General features: G+C 33.3%; 1 long non-coding RNA gene across 1 annotated transcript; it reads left to right on the top strand.

The window, feature by feature from the left end:
- The first annotated feature begins 12,815 nt into the window (after positions 1–12,815).
- Positions 12,816–20,666, top strand: LOC128546851 (uncharacterized). The gene is made up of 5 exons (XR_008366179.1): positions 12,816–13,036; positions 13,421–14,186; positions 18,382–18,558; positions 18,727–18,840; positions 20,556–20,666. It is a non-coding gene; the product is annotated as an uncharacterized LOC128546851 (long non-coding RNA).
- The last annotated feature ends 1,000 nt before the right edge of the window (positions 20,667–21,666 follow it).

Below are 21,666 nucleotides of genomic sequence, written 5' to 3'. Positions count from 1 at the left end.
AATGTGCAACATTAAAGGCATACTCTACAGTATTATCATTGTGTTGTTTCTACCTGACCGCTCAGGTGACCTGGATCAAATGTAGTGGGTTCATTAAGATAAAATTCAGTTGATAGAAAGTTCTTTCCTCAAGTGATACTTCTTAAATTAATTAATTTATTTAGTGTTATGAAAGTATATATAGTTAGTATAAATAATTAAACATTTTTACAAAACCTAACAAAGATACATGATAAGAGGTGTGCGTGATAATGGTTCGTTATTGCTAAAGCATTAAAGGTTACTTTGTAGTTTTGATGATTTGTTAATTCATTTCTTTTTCTACCGCAGCTTTATACCAGAGCATTTACTATGAAGCACACAAGACTGGTGATGTGGAACTCAGTAAGACATATGTTTTTGCCTTATCAATATTATGATAAAACTTTTAAAAAATCAAATTTTGATAGCTTCGGCAGGCATAACATACTTGAGATAAAATTAAGCTATGGTAGACAAAAGAAGCTTATAGAAATGATAAAAATGTATAATATGTGTAAAACTAATTTTTTGGCACCGTAGGTAGAAGTTAATAACACAGTTGATCGAGATTACAAAAAAATGTCTGAAGAGTTTTTCAAACATTTTCAAAATATGAGTAAAATGAATGATCGCCTGTCACTCCTTAGCACTCCTTTGAGTGACCTCCAGGCAAACTTTATATAAAATGACATTTAGTTTAAACGATGTAGTTTACTGTGTTGGTCGTTCAGATCATACTGATCATACTCAGACGATCAATACCAGTCTCAGAACAGTCAAACTTCCTAGAATGATTGCCTGTGGTCAGTAGATGATCCATAATGTTTTAAAGACTAGTAAGTCAAAAGTCAAGGTCACAATTACCTTGAGATTGAAAACGTATTCTACTTAATAAATGATGACCGCTTTAGTCTACAGTCGTTACACTTGACACGATGATTGCCTGATGGTCAGGTGGACTTGATGTCTGAAAAAGGTGTAAGTCCATGTGACCTAGGTCTTCACTACAAACAAATGATGTTTGACACATGTAGGCCTTAATGTTCATTATTTAATGCCGAACACGGCACAAGAAACAGTTCTATCATATTTGATCAAACTTTTACAATATAAGACATACTACAATCGAAATAGCTTATAGCAAAGCCGTGTTTGAAGATTATTTATACACTCATGCTGTTATACGTCGTACGAAATAATTGCACGCGGACTGCACCCTCTTGAAATTATCCCGCCTGACGTATAACCGCCCATCGTGTTTAAATAGTTTTAAAACACGATATAACCGCCAATCGGGTATAAATAGTGTTGAAACATGTTTTTTTTTCTATAAACTATTTCTTAAATATTAATCTTTTCTTCACAGAAAGTATGTTTTTGGAAAATAATTTCAAAGGTAAGTATAAATTTGTTCAAACACGCACGTACATAAATAAAAAATGGTTAAAATATGAATTTCAGCATGACTTTAAATGAAAAACAAAATTGGTCTCCGAAATGGCCGAATTGAAATTACACCTACGTTTTGTAATAATAAGTTCAAAATTGAAGAGAAATCAAATAAAGCCCTCGATACAGAAATGGTTGACCATTCAGTATTTCACAATTATTTAACTTTAGTTACTGAATCTAGTCACACAGATTGAATGGCTATAAGTAAAACTGTCCTTTGGCTTCATTGTTTTTTATTTACTCTCTTCCTTTAAAATCGGCCATGCCATTTATAAACTTTTCCAACGAGTAATATAGGGCATTGGAGCTTGTCACACTTGTTGGACGGCAGTTAGTGAAGCTGTTTGTGCTGTAGAAAGGCAGTAAATGAAGCTGTTTATGCTGATTTAACGGTAGTTAGTAAAATTGGTCACACTGATCGAACGGTTGTGAGTGAAGCTGGTCTTGCCGATTGAACGGTAGTAAGTGAAACTAGTCACACTGATTGAACGGTAGTAAGTGACACTGGTCTCGCTGATTGAACGGTAGTATGTGAAACTAGTCACACTGATTAAACAGTAGTAAGTGAAGCTGGTCTCGCTGATTGAACGGTAGTAAGTGAAACTAGTCACACTGATTGAACGGTATAAAGTGAAGCTGGTCTCGCTGATTGAACAGTAGCAAGTGAAGCTGCTCTAGCTGATTAAACGGTAGTAAGTGAAACTGGTCAAACTAATTGAACGGTAGTAAGTGAAGCTGGTCTCGATGATTGAAGGTAGTAAGGGAGGGTGGTCAAGTGAATTGAACGGTAGTACGTGAAGCTGTCTTCGTCGATTTGTCAGTAAAGCTGGTAACGCTGACAGAACGGTAGTAAGTGAGGTTGGTCACACTGATTGAACGGTAGTAAGTGTAGCTGGTCGCGGTGATTGAAGGGTATTAAGTGAAGCTGGTCACACTGGTTGTATTGTAGTAAGTGGAGCTGGTCACACTGTTACAATGTTTGAATGCAAGTAAGTGAAGGTTTCCTACTGAGAAGTAAGAATCGTATTGTTGTTGAACGTCCATACCCCCGTTCCAAATTTTTTCAAATCTGCAAGAAGAGTAACATACAAATTAGTAATTTCGCTTTTGTCTTCATTCTATTGAAAGCATACTTGATATTCAAACATTAAATTTTCGAAAGTAGTATTTCGTCTACGCAGCTATTTTTTAACATTGTATTGTTTATTACGCAGAAAAAATGTTGGTGGGGAATTCTATAGGAGGTAAGTATTTATTATAGTATGAATGTTTAAAACGTAAATGTAACAGAGAACTTTTTACACAGAGGCAACTTTCATTTAGAATTTTCTGTTGAAAATATCTATAAAAACAAATTTACAACTTTGTGTCTCTAGTATGATTAAGCTAATAATAAGAGTCAAGTCAGCGGTCAGGGAAGCCATGCCGTCACATGCTTTCGTCTATGACTGTCATGCTTTATATCATGCTTGCCTATGATCTGTGGATTGCCTTATTGTTTTAGAGGCTATTATGCAGGGGTATTTTGGACAGAAAACTTAAGTGGTGTAGAATATATAGAACTTAGATATATGACCAGTAAACTTTATACCGTTGTTATCTATGGTCAATAGACGAAACCTATATGGGTCATTAGGGCAAAGATCAAGATAACAGCCTATTTGAGACTGGAAATTATAAACCGCTCTTGTTAACATGTTACATACCCCACTTCAAGGATAAAACCTAACTCGTACATGGTTTTACGAAAAAAATCGAGGTAGTTTCTATTGAATTAAGATCCTGTTTGAAATCAACTAAACAGTTTTGGCCTTGTGATCTTATTCAAATATTTAAAGACCAATAAGATTCGATTATAATTGCCATTTGGTGTGTCTATTAAATTCAGGGATGATTTTCAAGGTAAAAGCAAAATGAGGACTGTATTTGACCGTAGGATTTAAACCTAAAACACCTTCAATATAAAATTCTTTATCATTTCGCCTCTACAAGCCATTATAGTGTTGTTAATAAAAGATATATAGACATATCAATATATGCCTTCATCAATGAGTTTCACTTCCTCCAAATATTCGGTCATCAAATTTTGAAGTATACGCTATTCACGGGAATGTGTTTTTGGGGAAGAAGCAAGCTCTAGTTAGATTGTATGTTATGTTCGCATAAATATTTCTGAGAAAATCGTGAAGTAGAAACAAACACAAAAATATGCATTGCAGTTTTCATACGGATACATTTCCACACAACAGAAGACATACGTACTCCGTTAATAATGCAATTATTATCTTTTTCTTTTCCAGAAGTACCAGTCAACATACCACGGTTATTGTACAAAGGTATATTTATTATTTATTAAAATTACGTGTTTATAACAGGAAAATATAGTATGGAAACACAAATGCATGTTACATTTAAAACATGATCAATTAATTGTACAATAGTGCATTTGACAATCATCTGTTAAATACAAGTTAAGACATATGAAATAAGAAATATTCTAAAGAAGTCAAAGATAAATGATGGGAACGAAAATATATCAGGCAGGTTTGTAAATAGTATTTAGAAAGCCATAGTTTGTGTAAAGTTTAAACAAAATATATCTATTTACAAAGGGTGTTTGAAGTGAAATACATACTTTCGATCCTGAATTGAACTGAAATAGATATAATACTACCATTTTTCTAATAATGGAAATTTCGCTTTTATGAAGATAATTATGAGCAACTGAATTAAATGAGTCACATTATAATTGAATTGTGAAGAATATTTTAATTGGTATTCCTGTGGAAACTTATTGCCTTGTTTATCTTCTTATTAATGCTATTGTTTCGTAAGCTTATTTCCAGATACACTGACAAATGTTCTCACGTATGTAACAGCACTTTTCTCTCTGGATATATATCAAACGTGTAAAATCCGTTTTCTCCTCCAATGGTTGCTAATAAGTATCATAAACGGCTTCAGTTAAATAAAATCACCCCATTGATAATGGAACTACTCGTATAAAATATATGACAAGAGGGTTGATTTTAGTTTTTGTGTTTTGGGCTCCATTTCCAGTACCCAGTTCGTCGTCCTTTTGGAAATGTGTATTTTGCTTTAATAAGTTTACGGTTTCATTGTTTTGATTGATCTATCTTATTTGTTTTAGATTATTTTCCCCCGACGAAAGTCGGAGGGATATAGTTTTAGCGTTGTCCGTCCGTCCTTTCGTCCGTCTTTCCGTCCGTCCGTCCGTCTGGAGCCATATTTAGGAAGTTGTTAGGAATATTTATATAAAACTTCATATACATGTTCACCACAATGAGTTTTTGCGGCCCGTCAAGTTTCAGTCAGATTGCCCTAGTAACACCAGAGTTATGGCCCTTAGAAGTTTCTAATGTTGACTATATATGGTACTATAAACAGGCAATTTCTGCATTATAACTTTTGATATATTTGACCTAGAACTATGAAACTTATATAGAATTTAGATCACCATAATGTGGTTGTGTAGACACAATTTCGTTTGGATTTATTATGTTACTTCAGAGTGATTGCCCTTTAATTGTATAAAAATCCACATATTTGTACATAACAAACTAACCATTTGGTAGAATTTCATTAAATTTCTTTCATTCTTTTCCATGACCATTTATTGTAAACATGTGAAGTTGTGTACTCAGACCTGGTCAACCCCTTACCTTGGTCACACCCCTCCCGTCCCCCCCCACCACCACCCGCAAAAATATTCATTCCTTATTTTAGTTTTTTTTTTCAAACAAACTTCATATACATGTCCATATACATGTCCACCACTATGAGGTTATGGGGGCCCTCAAGTTTCAGTCAGATTGCCCAAGTAACACCAGAGTTATGGCCTTAAAAAGTTTTTAGTGTAACTATATAGGGTATTTTAAATATGGCAATTTCTGCATCATAACTTTTGATATATTTGACCTTGAACTATGAAACTTACACAGAATTTAGAGCACCATGATGTGATTATGCACACACAATTTCGTTTGGATTTCTTTTATAACTTCAGAGTTATTGCCCTTTAATTGTATAAAAATCCACATATTTGTACATAACAAACTTACCATCTGGTAGAATTTCATTAAATTTCTTTCATTCTTTTCCATGAACATTTATTATGAACATGTGAGGTTTTGCATCCACACCTGGTCACCCACTTGCCATGGTCATACCCCCTCCCCCTCCCAACCCCTCCCCCTATCATTTTTTTTCATTCCTTATTTTAGTTTTTTTTTCAAACATTCCATGAATATTTATCAACGTGCAAGTTGTACCATTCTCCCACCTCGCTCCTCCACCCAGTCATGCCCACCACCGATCATGCATCCTCTGCCCCTCCCCCCTCCCCACCCCCAAATTCCATTCACACAATTTTTTTTTCATTGATAATTTTCCATCAATATTTGTAATCAACATGTGAATTTTTGTTTCCTCATCCGTTCAAACCCCTACCCCCACCCCCGCAAAAAAGAATATTAACATATATTTATATATATTTCCATTCTTCTTTTTTTCAAATGTTCAAACCTTCAACATGTTAAGTTGTAATTGCACCAACCTTACCCCCAGCCATGTTCAAGATATCTTACTTGATTGTGTTCTCTTAAGAACATCTGTTCTTTTAAGTTCAAAAGTACATGTTAAACAGCAACACTTAGTGCCAAACCACTCAAAGACAATATTTCGTTCTACCTAAACTTCAAGCTCACATTTTAATTAACTGCATTTAATTTTAAAAGCTAAGCTTATTACAGTAAACATATACCATTCAAAATAAATTCTTTAGTCAGGATCAAAGTATCATACATTTATTATGTACTCTTTAATTAAACATTTGTTTTCTGTTAAATTGATTTTGACTAATGAAATTATTTGCTTCTTAGTTCCATCTTTAACTTTTTGCTGGATATATTGTTTTGCAATTTCTCACCACAAACCCTTTCGGCGGGGGATACCAATTCATCAAATTTGCTTGTTTTTACCAATTTTGTTGACCTTTGGATTGTTTACAAAACAAATTGTTGAAATTATAAAAAAGAACATTAGTTATAGTGACAAAAAACGCCATAAATATTGCATATGTTTAATAGTTGTATAATTGCTTTGATATGCAAGAAAACACCCGAAAAGCTGCGTGCCTTTTACTAGAATTTCGCCTAAAAGCTGTGACTGTGCCAGTATATAATAATTTGATGCACAATATTGTCATTTGAATTGCAATTTTCTTGATGACGATCTTAATAGGCTTGCAGATAAGATAAACAGTTTGTTTTTTAAAAGCTGTGAGTAATAACTCGGTGTTATATTTTATTAACTATCACAACAGCAATATTTAGGTGCCGTTTGGCGTACTTACTTACTTACTTGCATACTTACTTATATTCTGTTAAGCGTTCTTCTTAAATAGTCACGTACTTATTTTGACTTTATGTTATTGTATTTTCTATTCCTTTGGTATCATTAAGTTCATACAATATCTGTGTGCTAGAGTTCCGCTTAAGTCAGTGCTAGATGAGGTGTCGGGAGAAGTGTTGCACTTTTTAATATTTCTGACGAACAGACTAATCAAACCGAGTCTGATATTGTTTTGCTTGGTGCATTTTATGGTTCCAAACATAATCTACTTATAGATTTTATTACCTACGAAGTAAATGTTATTTGTCTCTGAATTGTACATTCACTGGTTGCGAAACTGAGAGGAGACATTATGGGTAACAATGTCAAAAGTGTTGGTAATGTTTACAACTTGTTACAAAAAGTTCATTATTTGAAATAATTATTTTAAATTTCAGCTTGTTCTAAGAAGTTCGGAAAATGTTACAGCATATTTTCATATATTGGAACATGGGATTTTGCTGGTGGCGAATGTTGGATAAGACGACAGAGACTTGTCTCGGTATTAGATAAGGAGGAACTGAAATTTATCAAGTACCTTATCAGAAATTTTAAACTTTTGCCCAATATTGACTCTAAAATTTTCGCATCAGCGTTCCGAGACAATAAGACGGACTTCGTTTACACATATATAGGTAAAACGCCTTCGTTTAAAAAGTTTAATTGAACATATTTATCAATCTAAGGTATAAAGTTTATATTATATCTTCGTCGGTAAATAAAGCAAAGTGGTTATATGCCATTGATATTTCTAGTCATAACTAGCCAGACTGAATAGGTTGACTAGATGCGAATAATGACATATTTCACAGAATTTATATCAACGAACTTAAATCAAATCCGCTGTAGAGAGAAAACCAGTTTATCTCCTCTTTACTTGTGATTAGAAGATTGAGATTAAAGACCAAAATCCATAATCTCTGCAATTGTTTGTATCAATACTTGCTGCTTACAAATCGTATGTTCGTCCCGTAGAAAGAAGATGAAAATTAATTAAATTTGATATAACTGGAAATAATTTTAATGTTTTTAATCTAAAAAGGAAGTCTTGGTAATCCATAAGGAAAGAAGAATTTTGTTTCTCGACCACTTTAAGGAATTGGATAAGAAATCCTCCATTTTACGAGCGAACTTATACATATCAGAGTAAAACATGCTAATATTAAGACAATTCTAAAATTTGTAATTAAAATGTGGCGCCTACTTATATAACAGATTTGTTCTAATTTTTAAGTACCAAATAACAGGTTTTGGCGGTAATAATTATAATTTCTTATTGCAAAGGCAAAACTTTAATTTATTGTCATCTGATAAATTACTAAATGAGTTTTCAATGGTCAATGTCTTAGACTCTAATGCATCCCCGATACTATGAAATGAAAACAGTATAACAATACATGCATTTCATCTTCAACTGAATTATGACATCAGGAATATTTCCATATAATTTCCTGTTTCTAATCAAATTGGGGCTACATCACATCTTAGCTTAGACAATGCTGCTCTAAGTTTTATTGGTAAAAAGACATTGACATACATTTCAGTCTTTTTAAACAATTTGTAAGTTCTCAATTTATTCCTGCCTCTTCCACTTGAGCCATCATCACTATGAATGACTGTATTCCATTTAGCTACAAACTTATTAATTGAATTCGTAACAACCGTTTCACAATATTACTAAGACGTTATACTAGGACTTATATCACTTGTGAAAGATCATCTCTGATATATACCTGTTATATTGAAATTGTCAATTTTTACAATTATTATTACTTTTATGCAAACAGAAATTGAAAACTCTAAAGTTAATTCTAGTATTAGCCATTGACATGAAACTATACTATTGTTGTAAACAGATCTTCATTGTTTAACATGTGGTGGTTGTCAGGCAAAAATTCATCATACAACTCTTTATTGAGAGTGTATTTACCAGTACCTAAACGGAGTATTCTTAATCCTGTAAATATTTTATTTATAACAGGACTACGTAGAGGGCCAAGACGAAATGACAGAAATGCATTCTTCTGGGAAAATAAAACTCCTGCAACTTTCTTTTCATGGTAAACTACATTTGATACAAACATGTTGTTCGACACTTTATTTATTTTATATTGTTATACAATGTAGATGGTGTTATGTCGGTTAAACCTTTACCTGCTAAATTTCTAAAATGGACTGGTCAATCATTCAATTTTTGCAGTACCACGTATTATTCAAAGGGGTTTTTACTGAACATGCACTGATTGAATAGCGGACAGTGCAGACCATGGTCAGCCTGAAGCAGGCGAAAGGTTAACGTATGTTATTTTTACGAATAGAGCTTTTTACTCTTCATTTTTAAAGGGTTGTGTACATTTAAAACATATTTCCTCGTAAATATGTAGAGAGAGTAAATAATTATTGCACTGTTATTCATAGTTTTTTAATTGTGTCTTCATATATCCGGCAATATTTATTGTTTAATTACCTGATATTCAGCTTAACATCAGTTCCTTTTTTATTATAATCTTGCTGAAGGAGAAAAGGAGAACCCTCAAGTGGCGATTGCGTGCGGATGGGATTCTATGAGGCAAATGAAGATAACACCTGGGAATCACACAGCTGTTCAACAGAATCTGCTTTTTATTTTGTTTGCGAAAATACCATGGCTAATACAACGGAAGGTACATCTTTCATTTTCCTTTAATAAAAATACTAAAGCATAGGACTCTCTTTTAAAGAGAATTATCTTAAGCCATCTTAGTAGATGGGATTTTGGGAATATGTTAAGGTCTGTTTATTTCATATATATCTAACAGTCAGATACATTACAGGTAAATTCACATACAGTCAGAATGACTGGATTATTTATTTGACGAATAAGGTGCATTGATGATGCGTCAGTCGGCCGCAGTCACACAACATGAATGGTTAATAAAATAGAACACAATAGTGTACAGTAATCTCGAACAATTACATGAAAATGTGTATATAAAAAATACACAACCTTTTTATAGCATATTCATGTACGCTGTCGTAAAGACAAGCAAAAGTGTTTAAAATCTATAAAATTAAACCGATTAAAGAGAACTAAATATTTCCTTGACTTAAGAATATGTAAACAAAAATATCAATATATAGTGTAGTTCCATAAAACTTCCAATTGTTCTGTTTTGTGTACAAAATATGTTATTAATTGATACTCAACATTTTTGTCTAAACATAAAACAATATTATGCATAATACTTGCAAGATAAGCGTTGTGATATTTTCTGGTCTTTTTGGATCATTGAGTCAATTCAATATCTGTGTAATAGAGTTCCGATTAAGCTGGTGCTAGGGGGCGTGAGAGGTGTTTTACATTTCATTACCTGTCATGAACAGACTCAATCAAACAGAGTCAGCTGTTATTCTTCTTGGTTGCATGCTTTACTTCTAAAGGACTTTTTACAGATTTTATCTACTCTAACGATTCATCCTAGGATTAACAAAATATGATTATTGATTTGAAAATGATAAAACGTAAAATTGAACCTGGCTCTTTTAATGTCATTTCAGCTTCTAGCGAATTATTATTATTACATGGCACGGGTCCATTGTTTGTGCTATAGGACTTGTCTATATTCATCATGTGATGACTTGGGATAATATGTCAAAGGAAATGAAAAAGACTGAAAATTAATTTCTGAGGTCATGTTATTAAACATTTATGGATTGAGTTGCCAAAACTATTGGCAGTTTGTCCTTCGGACCTCCGGCAATAGCTTTGACTATTGGCGAGCCATTTAGAAAGTGAATAGTGTATAGAGAAATACAACCGATCATCAAAGTCCTTTTAATTAAAAAAACATTTGCACTCAACAGGTCTAGATTTTACTATTGCTTTAATAAAATAAAAAGAGGAACAGTGATATGTATAACAAAATTTGCGTAAAAAAAAACTGTTCTATTTTCTTTTCTTCCTTTATTTTGAGATTTACATATAATAAGAAGCGATAATGTCTAGTGTAGAAGTGGGAAGCATTACCCTATCACAAGACGAATATCCATTTTTTAGTCCTAGTTGTTTTATTTAATGAACGTCGCCCATATCTACGAAAATCTGAAACGTGTAATGTTTATACCAGTCATTTTTCTTTTATGTAACAAGCCCTGACACCTCTGTAAAGGAAACTACGGAACTGTTAAATTTTATATTTTATATCTAATTTTTTACTTGTTTAATATACCTTGGGTATTAACTCTATTGTTTTGTGAAAGGTAAACTATGGTATTTTTTGCACATTTTAAAACATCTTATTTTAGTTATGGAAGATCGGCAATTCTCTTTTCATTACTTGGGAAATGTCAGTACAACTGCAAGAGGATATACGTGCCAAAGATGGGACAGTCAGAACCCCCACAAACATTATCATAATAAAGACTTCATGTTTCTTGATAAATCCGTTGATGCTGCTGCAAACTTTTGTAGAGACCCTAAATGGCTTCGTAACGTATGGTGTTATACGACAGACCCTTCAGTGCGATACGATTACTGTTACTTAAACGGTGAGTAAATTATCAATATGCATTCTTAATATCAAAGTCAGTAAAACGTACGAAGCAGTCATGAGTTGGCACCGTTCAGACTACTAAAATATAGTTTTTTAGTTTTGTTTAAGTTTAATTCGTATTACTACCGATCCGGGTACAGCTATTTAGATATAAGAATACATCATATTCTGATGTAGGAAAACACCACATTCAAAATAAGGACGTGTTTTCATAACGAAATACGATAGAAGATTCAGATGTATCAAGTTCATCGTTTAAACATGTTTAACAATAACAATATCGGTGGAAACATTGTCACTTTTATGCCGTGATGTATTTAAAATGCTAAAATCTAGAAGCCAGTACTATAGTTTTTCAGTTTATTTTCGATACGTTATCTTATTTTACAATTTTGAATAATCAATGGGAGTATGCCAAAGTCCTATAAAAACTCCAGAAGATCCCGAATTCCAGACTAGCATCACTATACAATATATATGAAGCAAATCATGTGACCTAAAAGTTGATGCTTATGTTTATATAAATTTTGTTAACAGCTGAGGAAGTTGCGACGATTCCTAAATATAAGAATTGGCTACATTTTAATTAATACGGAACATGCACAAAGAAGATAGTCCCGGATATATCTGCGAACATAATATGTTCTACTCTTCTAAAGTTAAAAGTCATTACCTGTTGATTAGATAATCAGCCGAAACATGACGCACACAAAATTAAGATTGGTGCATTTCAGTGTAACAAACATTATACATCAAAAGAAACTGAGGTCACTCTCAGTCCCCTTAGTACGGGCCAGGGTCATTATAGTACTACATTTAAGATGGATGTAGGTACATGATGAAATAGAATGACTGCGTTATTCTTTAATCAAAAGTATGCTTCCTGTTTTTCTTGGTAACAACTATATGTCTTTCTTGGTAACAACTATATGTCTTAACGATAACGGAAATATCAATCATTTTAACTATGTTGTCTTAATGGTAGCTCAAGTACCATTAGTAATAGCTATGTTGTCTTAAAATTAACTTAAAAATTATTGGTAGTAACTACATTGGCTTTATGATAACTCAAATATCATTTGTAGTAACTATATTGTCTTTATGATAACTCAAATATCATTGGTAGTAACTATATTGTCTTAACCATAAATCACAAATCATTGGTAGTTACAACATATTGTTTGATGGTAACTCAGATATCTTTGGTAGTTACTTACTTGTTTAATGGTAATTCAATTAACATGTTATCCCCATTACTGTAGGTAAATGAAACCATCGGCTTTCTTGTCCTTTTGGTTTTGAAAACTGGCACAAGTTTAAATTTAACAATTTAATCGATCATTGACTAATATGATTTCATTTAAAACTTTATTTATATATCTGCTATTTAGAATTGAAGGAAGAAGTTACACCTACAAGATACAGGGGATATTTGGACAAAACAAATGGCGGAACCAAATGTTTAAAATGGCCCAACAATGACTCCTCTAATTATTGCCGGCACGATTATAGCATAAATAGCTATCAAGAACGCATGTACCGCTCTATATGGTGCTATGTAGACGGCAAATATTCGCGTAACGAGGACACAATAGTTCCTTCTGCGTGTAGTTTCAAAGGTAATATGTAAATAATGCGATGAGTTCATTACCGGTACAGCTTCACATTTTACGTGTCATTATGCATCTGTACAAAGATTTCATTAGCTGCATGCCATTCATCAAAAGTTCTGGTTCTGTTCACTCTTATGATATTTGGCTAAACGTTTAATACACCTTTACAATGTTGCAAGAAGTAAACATTGTGAAAGAATTGTCTTATTCTCTAGCATACATAATTAATTTGAGTAGTTTTGCTGCAGAAAAAAAAGTGTTTTCATTCCCGTGTCGTCTATAAATAACTAGGAAAATAGTGTTCATAGTAACTCTATTTCATGTGCTATTTAATATAAAGTAACTTTATAGATCTAAAATCGTTTCTTTAATATCTTACATCATACCTAGATACTGCAAGCGATAGATGTAGACATGTACGTCACACATACAGTGGAACATGGAATTTAACAGTAACCGGTAAAAGCTGTCAGAGATGGGATATGTTCTTTTCACAAGAACAGTTCCATCACTACTTGTTTCCTGATGCTGACATCAAAGAAGCTCTTAATTACTGCCGCGATCCAACATCTCGGGGTTTTCTGTGGTGTTACACATCATACCAAGGCAGTGTATGGGAACTTTGCATAACTGGACGTAAGAAACTTTCATAATTCACACAGCATGAAATTAATGCCAGTCAAACCCAGTATCATGACTGATGCAGAAAAGCTGCAATACTTTTTGCATTACATTTCTCTTATCCCTTTAAAAGGCTACGTAAATCCTTGGGGGTTGTATAAAGATACGTTACACCTGTACAAATAATAAATATTAATATCAGTTTTAATTATCCTTTGAAGAAAAATAATGTTGATATTGATTTATGAGGTTGGGTGTGAGTGTCATTAAACGATTTATTAACACCTTATATTTGTACAAAGTATGTTTGCTATCAGTATGTATTAAATAATCTTGACTTTTCGTTATAGTGTTGATATATTAGTTGTTACAGTTATAGCTACGAATGATTCATATAGAAACATAGAACATGATATTCTCCCAATCGAGGAATACTTTGAATGTAATGATGGTCAACGTGTATATGCTTACAAACGTTGTAATGGAAAGATCGACTGTGAAAATGTATCCGACGAAATTGACTGTGTCTCTGAAGGTATCTCTAAATTCATTTTTTTTTCTGCAAAAATCTGGAGAATTCTCTCTCATATTCGTTCAATTTGCTTTATCTTCTTATTGTTCTTTAATTCTGTTTCATATGTAATATTTATGGTGATATTCATGGTGACTTATGGTGACTTGTTCAATAAACATTGGAGATATATGACCATTTTGTGTCGATTCGCCGTAAAACCCAACTCACTCACTGTTCAGTTAACAACGTTACTGCATCCTTATCCTAGCAATGTTTTCAAAAATTAATATATATGATTATATACCATAATAGGTCAATGTTGCACTGCGTCATTTAGTCTTGTGTGTTATGTTAAAGCAATGTTTTTGTAATCCCGTACTTAAAGTTCTCTACATTACTGGGTATAGCGGAGAACGGTTGTCCTAACGTAACGGTTTAGCAAAACAAATTTGACGTCTTTATATTTGGTATAAATTGGTGAAGGGTTGTCTGTAATCAGTTCTAACGAGTACTTCGTACGGATTCATTAGAAGCGGAATTCAAGTTCAAGCGTTTATATCATAAAAATACTAAAGTACTTCTGATAAGATTTTTGTATTATTCTGTAAATAACAGCTTATACGTCGGTAAAAATAATTAAGTATCATTTGCACAAGTTTTACATGAATGTGGTGTGTGGAGTGATGAGATAACCCTGAGAGATAGCTTAGTGCAAGTTTATAAGTCCATAATTATACCCCCACCAAAGATGTTTGGTGGGGGCTATATAGGAGTCAGTTTTGTCCCGTCGCGTCCCGTCGCGTCGCGTCCCGAAATCTATTATGTCAGTTACTACTAAATGGATTTGATTCAAACTTAAAATAGATGTATCACCTGATAACCCACATCATGTGACACAAGGTGCATAACTCTGACACCAACTTTTCATGAATTATGCCCCCTTTTACTTAGAATTTCAGGTTAATTTTGATGTATTTTCACTATATCTCAGTTATTACTAAATGGATTTGATTCAAACTTACAATAGATGTTCCACTTTATCCCTCACATCATGTGACACAAGGTGCATAACTCTGACACCAATTTTTTATGAATTATGCCGCCTTTTATTTAGAATTTAAGGTAAATTTTGATGCATTTTCACTCTATTGCAGTTATTTTTAATGCCTTTGATTCAAACTTACAATAGATGTTCCACCTAATCACCCCCCATCTTGTGACACAAGGGCCATAACTCTGACACCAACTTCATGAATTATGCCCCCTTTTACTTACAATTTTAGGTAAATTTTGATGCATTTCCACTATATCTCAGTTATTACTAAATGGAATTGATTCAAACTTAAAATAGATGTTCCACCTCATCACCCACATCATGTGACACAAGATGCATAACTCTGATGCTGATTTTTTTTAATGAATTATACCCCCTTTTACTTAAAATTTAAGGTTAATTTTTGATGCATTTTCACTATATATCATTCTGATTGGCTTAGAACCAAAGGTTTTTTTAACTTTTGTACTGAGTTTCTTCCACTTAAATTCTAAGACTTACTCTATTTTTAGAAATTCTATTTTTAGATTTTCAATATTTCAGGTATTTTTCTAACTTTTTTATTAATAGTCCTATGTAAAAAGTAAAGACATTTTTCTGTGGTTACCTGTGTCGGTAAGACATTTTTTTATATTCATTTTTAGTGTATCTCTTATATTAGAAATTTCTATATTTACCTCATCCCTCATACTGGGCACATACTCTTGTATTACATATATGTGCCGAGGAAACCCAGGATGAAGTACTCCAAAGAAGAGTAAATTATTTTTTAAGTATTAAGGTTTTTTTATTATTTTTTATTATTCTTAGTCTTTTTAAAATTTCTTATGATTGATGGTTGCCATTCTTCTGTGACAAGACGGTATGGTGGGGGTATAAGTCACTCCTGTGACAGCTCTAGTTATGACATGATTTGTTTTCCTGTGTGGTTCTGGTATTTTAGTGATGGATATATTTGGCACTCGGCATACAACATACACATAATGAGTAGTTCTTTTCCAGTGTTTATGGTTCTTGGTCACAATGTTTATGGGCATGATATCTCGAAAAAGTTTAACGACTAGTTGGATACTCCCGGTCACTTGAGTTTTGGCCTTTGAATTACTAAAAATTGCGAAAATTGACAGTGTACAATCAATTAATAAAAAGTTTTAATCAAATGTTCACCAAACTTAAGCAGAAAGTTGAAGGACATTTTATCTTTGTCTACATCTTTAACCAAGTGAATATGCTTCGTTGCTTTAAAGTTATGGTCTTTGAACCAGTAAAATTGATCAAAAAATGCAAATCGCCTGCTCAGTAATCTATTTAAATGTCAAAAAAAAATATCGTGACGGGCGTTTAGTGTGACGGATTGCTCCTCTTGATTTTGTTTTGCATGTTCTTCTTTTAACTTGTATGCATTTTCCGGGGGACATTTGTCATATAATTTAGACATCGCTCTTGTTTCGTAATCAAAACATTGCTCTCATACCATAATTCTTGGTTGAAGATACCCACGCAAATTGCAAAATAGTTTGACAACATATGTTTCACTTAAGTATTTGGTCGTGTGAGGACAAGTAAACAAATGCTGTAATCTGGGACGAAGGGTCCCAAAATAACGAGTCTGGAAACAAAACAGATAGAATGTATGTTTTCTCGCTCGATGTTTTTAAGTCCATAACGGGTGGACGGATAGCTTAGTGGTTTGCACACTGGCCTTCCAATCCTGAGGTCGGGGTTCGATCCCCGGCAGCTACTCGGGAATTTTCAGAAACGCTTTTCAGTGTTTCCCACCCAACTAGAGGTGTACTGGTCAGGAACCCAGGCAATCCTTGCGTGTATCAGTGCTATACACTAGGCACGTTAAAGAACCAGGCTGTCTATTCGAAACGAGCTAGGCTAAGTTAACCGGATAAGCCTGTATCTGATTTCTGATCTCTCTGTCGTGGGGGCTTTGTCTCACTCTGTCCCTCTGGTCAGATCGCTCTGTGTCTGTGCTAGTAGAGGATGAATAGGCTGCATTTGAACTATGTAAATCTGGTATAATTTAATGTACAACGCCGGTGAATATACTATGTGTAAAATTAGGCGTTTAATCAAATAAAAAAGCAGCAGTTTCAGCAGTTTCAGATAACTCATTTTTGTGAGATTTAAATGTAAAATGTATACTTTTAATTAAACCGATTATATATATATAAAATATTCTTTTTCCTGCCATTATAAGCGAAAATTTGAAACATTTGCGATATTTATCGTTGTTCATAAAGTAATAAAAACATAAAATGTAAGGTTAGATTTAAAACATATATAACATACATCATAAATATTTAAATGATTGTATTCTAGACCTTAATTTCATATTTGAAAATATGAACAATTACTACATAAACTTTAAGTAAACATTAGTTTAGCAGGTTTATATGTACTAACAGTACTAAGCATTAGGTTTAAAATAGTATACACTTGAAACCCTTTTAGCTAAACAAAGTATTTGTACAACCGCTGATATCTTTAACTTCGTGTAATTTGTAAAGTCTATTTCATGACACAATATCAAAGGAAACACAATATAAAACGGGTTAATTTAATACCACCCAAAACAAAAATTGTAAATGTTTCGCAAACTAGTCGAATTTACTTTTACCAAACATATTGTCCACTGTGATAAAAAACTAACTTTTGAACGAAACCTATGAAATATATGACTTCTTTATCGAATTAATTTTCCCGGGTAACTAAGGCACAATACCACAGTTTAATATTTCCTTTTTCCCGAGTAACTAAGGCACCATAACAAAGCTTAATATTTCCATTTTCCCGAGTAACTAAGGCACCATAACACAGTTTAATATTTCCATTTTCCCGAGTAACTAAGGCACCATAACACAGCTTAATATTTCCTTTTTCCCGAGTAACTAAGGCACCATAACACAGCTTAATATTTCCTTTTTTCCCGAGTAACTACGGCACATAGCTTCCTTTTTCTATTGAAATATTTGTGTTACAATTGAAATTTCAGTAACTCCATGTTTTCGAAGAAAACAGTATTGTTGCCACGACGCTTTTATTCTGAAAAACAAAAAAAAAGAAAAAAAAAAGAAAAGAAAAACACGATAGATCGCGATGCAAGATCCACGATCGATTTTAAATAAATACAGGATTGTTTATACATTTCAGTACACCCGCTCCTGCAAGACATCCAACCGAACAAAATAGATTACAACAAAGAAGTTGATTCAGCAGCATATTTTCGTTGTGACAGTCAAGAATCTATCTCATTTCTGGCAGTTTGTGACGGTATTTTGGATTGCCTAGACGCCTCTGATGAAACAAATTGTACACACAATCCACATGGTTAGCATTTTCATTAGTTACATATAGCAATTCTAAATTTATTTTACTGTATATTATGTGGTATCTAAATAAACGATATGACATTGATAATAATATTGATATAATAGATCCTTAAACAGCCATTGATTCTGTAATAATTAATATTTCTTTATTTTCTATAAACGATAGGCACCAGTATCTGCGCTGTAGACCAGTTTATGTGTGATGACGGCAGCTGTATCCATGTCAGTCTCGTCTGCAACTTCATCAACGATTGTATCGACGAAACAGATGAACTCTGTGGTAGTATTTTCGCTTATACAATATACGGCATCTTTAAACAAAGATAAAGACCTACCTACTAGGTAACAATAATCCTAGTCCGCCTTCTATGGCCGAAAGATGCCGTATATTGTATAAGCACCGCCACTCATCAAGCGTCCGCCGTCCCCTCGGTATCCGATTGATAACTGAAGAACGCTGTAGCACAGGAACAGACAGATTGATCGTGACCGGCTAATGACTCGTATTGAGTTTGATGTCGGCTGCATAAAGGTCTAGGGCGCGGTGACCTTAATACTGAAATCATTTTCCGATTTTGATAACCGGAAAACATTTTGGCCTACAGTCGTCAAATTTGATAAAACGATTTCCTGCGGTTAGAAAATACTCCGCTTGAAACGTTTAAATCACGGTGACCTCTAATTGAAAATAGGTTTCTAATTATAATTGTGGAATGATTTGGTCTACAGAGGTCAACCTTCATAGGATGATTGCCTAATGTAAGTAGACGAACCTAAGGTTTTGGGTAAGTAAGTCACAAAGGTCAAGGTCACCATGACTATTCAAATTTCAAGTTTTCAGGATATTCTAAGAAAATTCAGCCACTAGAAGATACGGGCGTGTGCAAAATTAATTTTTACTAGACTGATTAAAAATGAACCCCAAGAAAGTTTTTATTATTGAGATTTTGAAGGTAAAGTTTCAGTTTTTGGTGATTTCTCTAATAACATGAAAATTGTAACTGAAAATTACATATTATGACTTAATGTTACTTGCATTAACATATTTTATTTATTTAAATTATTTTATCTCAAATAATGCAAATAGCTATTGTTATATTTCATATTCCATTTTGTTACTTTTTCATGGAAAACGGAAACCTATTTTAGAACGTGAAATTGAAAGTATAGGATTTCCTTACGTCAAAAAATCCCCGGATATAAACAGTCAACAGTGACGACCGCAATCAGTAGTTCCGAGATTTCTGTAAAATAATTTTACCGTAACTTGTATGTTTTGGTTAACGATGTAGTATTTACTTTTCCACAGAATCGTTAGTTTTTCCTTTCTCAGTTACTTAGGACTTATATGTTTGTGCATGCGCCGAGGTTAATTGGGCTATTTTTATAACTGCTAAGTGTCATGGACGACAAATAGTGGTCCGTGGTATTTTCCATCGACATTTATGGAAGGGCGCCGGTTTTTACAATTTTCACTATGATAAAACTATTTGACCATATACAAATATAATTTTATTCTGTTAACGAAATTTAACTGTTCGATACACAGTAGGTTTATTATATTTTCTTTCATATAATCAAATATAATTTATAGATCCGTGTTCATCTTAAGAAAATACTATTTGTCACATGGATCAATTTACACACATGGGTTGTAATTTTTTCGGGGCGTGATAATCGTGTCCGTATGCCGGATCCAGGTTTTATCCTACGAGGAAGAAAAAAGGACAAACATGATTTGCGTTTCAAAAATTTCCATGTGGTTCAAAGATTTCTATTTATCAAAGCTATCACGTGTTGTAAAATTGTGAATCCTCTTATACGCCAATATGTCGTATTTTTCCATAAAGAGCTAATGATAGTACTTTGCAAATCAGACGACTCAATCTAATGGGCAACAGTGTATACATCTCGAAGTTCATTTCAATCAATTTAATTAGTAACTGTTAAAGGAACATGGAACCATTGCGGATATTTGCTGCGTTTCTTTTCCAGATTACCCCGTTTGTTCCTCGTATGAATACACGTGTGCAAGTGGACAGTGCATACCATTTATTAAACGATGCAATGCATATCTTGATTGTTATGATGGAACAGACGAGGAAAACTGTGGTACCATTTTAACGTTATAAAAGATTAAGATTGAAGCAATTGCTTATTAATATCATATATATTTAAATCAGGTTTTCTAATATTCTGAAATAGTTCAGACTAAATCTTTGCAACTTAAATAACGCACTCTTCAAATTTGAAATGATTCGTTTGACGGCAAAGGCTGGTCACATGAGTGGCAAGAAAAATGTTCAAGTCCGAATTGGAAAAAACGAACGCTCCGGCGTACGCCGGTCATATGGGAGACAAGAAAAAACACCAACGTTCTATTTTGTTATGATTTCCTGTGACTTGCTCGGATTAACATAGTGAACACATTGTTATGGTGTATGCCTATCTTTATTGATTATTACCCAAACATTTCAAAAATTTATTTGATGTCAAATCACGAAATTATCTGTTTTGCCGCGTTACTTATCTAGCGAGACCGGCGTTTACTCGGCGTAGTTCCGAAAATTCCCGGTCAATTGTCGGCGACCAAATGGTGTATACCGCAGGGCTGAAACAAACCGGTCATTATAGATTTTTTCTGCACTATTTTTGTTAAATTGACACTATTGTAAAATGAATATTGTGTAAATAAGGTAATTTTGAACTGTTAGTTGTAATTCATGAGTTCCTCATACTTAGACTCAGTGTTGTAACTTTTCTCGTCTTTCGGAATCATGGAGTGCATTCAATTTTTATGTAATAGAATTTAGCTTAAGGTACTCTTGACGTGCGGGATGTTAGCCGCTTTATTACCTACTTTAAACAGACTGAATCAAACCGAATCTCTATTAGTTTGCTTGGTTGCGTTCAATGCTTCTAAAGGATTTTTTTCAATTATAGTCTAAAGCATTTCCCCAAAAATGCCGTTTTCAAGGGCAGATAACTCTTTTTTAATACTGGTGACCTATGACTTTTATTGCATATATTTGATTTTTAGATGATTGTCCTTCAATATCCAAAGTTTGAAGAAATTCTGTCATTCGGAAAAATTTCGTCTATCTCA

The sequence above is a fragment of the Mercenaria mercenaria genome, chromosome 11 (genome assembly GCF_021730395.1).
Source record: "Mercenaria mercenaria strain notata chromosome 11, MADL_Memer_1, whole genome shotgun sequence".
In the NCBI taxonomy this organism is placed as follows: Eukaryota; Metazoa; Mollusca; class Bivalvia; order Venerida; family Veneridae; genus Mercenaria; species Mercenaria mercenaria.
Note: the sequence above shows the minus strand (reverse complement) of the source record. Positions and strands in the feature narration are given on the sequence as shown.